Below are 2,519 nucleotides of genomic sequence, written 5' to 3'. Positions count from 1 at the left end.
GAAGAGCAATTTCTAAGTCATTGGAGAGTAATCTCCTACTTCTTAATAATTCTCAACCATGACAATTTATTTTGTTTATAAGGAAAAATTTGAAGATAAATCTAAAGAATATTTCCCCACATTCACAAATGACATCCCTAATAAATTGTCAATATAAACTAATATACTCATCTTAGAAGAATTTAACCAAATACGTACTACCTGAACTAAACCAAATACATGCTACATGAACTAGGAAAACGCTCATCACAAAAGTAACTCCAACTAAACTCTTAAGCTAAATAACCACAATATTATTAAAAACATATTCTATTAATTTTATTTGCTTTAATTAAATGCTTATTTCAAAAATTTCCTATGTGATATTAAACCCTTCATTCTTTCATACCCTAAAGTTCCATTTAAACGACTTAAAACTGAAGTAAAGACATAGTACAGGGAATAAACTTGCACCAGGAAAAAAACGTAAGGGGATTGAAAGCAGTGATCAAACTTGAAGGGTTGGTCTTAATTTCAATTAGAAGGGAATATATTCATGCTTCTATTCCATTATGAAAAGATTAAAAAAAAAGGCATTTCAATTAATAATAGTATATTATCTTCATATTTCATTTTCACAAGAAGAAAAAAAAACCAACAATATTCATGTTAATGAAAAATTGTTACATATCGCAGAATTTTCAAAATATACCCCATTTTACATATAGCTTCATAGCAATTGTTAGAGTGGAGATTAAAGTCTTAACTATGTTTGAGCGTGCAACAAAAAATAGTGACAACACAAAGTATTATGAGATTTTGGGTGTGTCAAAAAGTGCCACACTTGATGAGTTAAAGAAGGCTTATAGAAAAGTTGCCATCAAAAATCACCGTGATAAGGGTGGGGATCCAGAAAAATTCAAATAATTGGCTCAGGAATACAAAGTCTTGAGTGATCTAGAAAAAAAGGGAGATATATGATCAGTATGGAGAAGATGCGTTGAAAGAGGGAATCATAGGAGGCAATTCTTCCCATAATCCCTTTGACATATTTGAGTCATTCTTTGGAGGTTCTTTTGGATGATCTAGTTTTGGAGGTGGTAGCTCAAGGGGCAGAACACAAAATCAAGTTGAAGACGTTGTACATTATGAAGGTTTCTCTGGAAGACCTATACAATGGAACATCCAGAAAGATATCACTCTCTAGAAATGTTATATGTTAAGCTATTACTCTCCAGAAGTGTTATATGTTCAAAGTTTAAGGGGAAATGCTCTAAATCTGGTGCTTCTAGGTGATGCATGGGAGTCGGTAGTTTAAACTTTCCTAAATGAAAATATATAGCACACTTTCTAATAAAATATTTATTGGAGTTAAAAATGTTAATGCAATGGTCAATTTTTAAACTTTTTGAAGAGTCGAAAGCATATAGATTCCCCCTCATGAAAAGTATGAAATCTATTTTGATAACCGTTAAACCCATCACAACATTATAAATGTTTGGAAATCTAGTAGATTAAGTGTCATGTTAGATTTGAATATAAAATCTAATGAAATCAAATGATATCACACACTCATTTAAAACATTCTGACAATTTTCACCAAACTTTCTTATAAGATTGATTGTTTTATCCATTTCCCAACTCATCAGAACTCGGTAGAACTTTTGTTGTGTAAGAGAATTAATATTAAATATTCTACTATAGTGTGTTTAAAGCCTTTCCAAGAGTAAATTTTCCCTGTATTGTATCCATCAAATTTTAGCATTATATTCAGTTATACATTGCTTTGCTATAAAGAGATGCCAAGGTTCCAGTATGAAGGTCTCTATTAGGCAACTAGTTTGGGGATGATACAATAAATGCAACATGTCTGCCCTGATTATAGATGCTCAGTGATAAGGATAATTGTGGTCACTAGTAGTGTAAAGGGACCAAATTTGTTCAAGACAAGAAAGTACTAGAGGTACACGTTGAGAAGGGAATGCAACATGGAAAGAGGATAGTGTTTCAGGGTGAAGTTGATGAGGTGTCGAACACTATAACTCGGAACATTGTTTTTATACTGCAATTGAAAGACCACTCTAAGTTCAAATGAAAGGGTGATGATCTCTATGTTGAGCACACACTAAATTTGACAAAGGCATTGTGTGGATTCTAATTTCCCCTTACTCACCTTGATGCAAGGCCACTAGAGATAATCAAACCTGGCCAATACAAAGCAATAAATGAAAGTATGCCTTAATATCAATGGCCTTTCATTAAAGGTCATCTGTACATTCATTTCAATGTTGAGTTTCCATATTCTAGAGTAATTTCCCCGTAACAATGTAAGGCATTGGATGCTATCCTTCCACCACATCTAGCTACTTATATGATAGACATGGAGTTGGATGAATGTAAAGAGACAAGTCAATATTGAGGATGAACTAAGAAGGAAGTAGAAACAACGGTAGAAAGAAGCATATGAAGAGGATGACGAACCTCAAGGTCACTGTGTGCAATGTGCACAACAACAATTTAGGCTAGTTTGTGAGAGGTGA

At 33.0% G+C, this 2,519-nt stretch overlaps 1 pseudogene; it reads left to right on the top strand.

The window, feature by feature from the left end:
* Positions 1–747: 747 nt before the first annotated feature.
* On the top strand, positions 748–2,519 carry LOC149161714 (dnaJ protein homolog 2 pseudogene; annotated as a pseudogene).

The sequence above is a fragment of the Pinus tabuliformis genome, chromosome 5_2 (genome assembly GCF_031772625.1).
Source record: "Pinus tabuliformis cultivar Carrire ecotype Pingquan chromosome 5_2, CPIR1, whole genome shotgun sequence".
NCBI classification, from domain to species: Eukaryota; Viridiplantae; Streptophyta; class Pinopsida; order Pinales; family Pinaceae; genus Pinus; species Pinus tabuliformis.
Note: the sequence above shows the minus strand (reverse complement) of the source record. Positions and strands in the feature narration are given on the sequence as shown.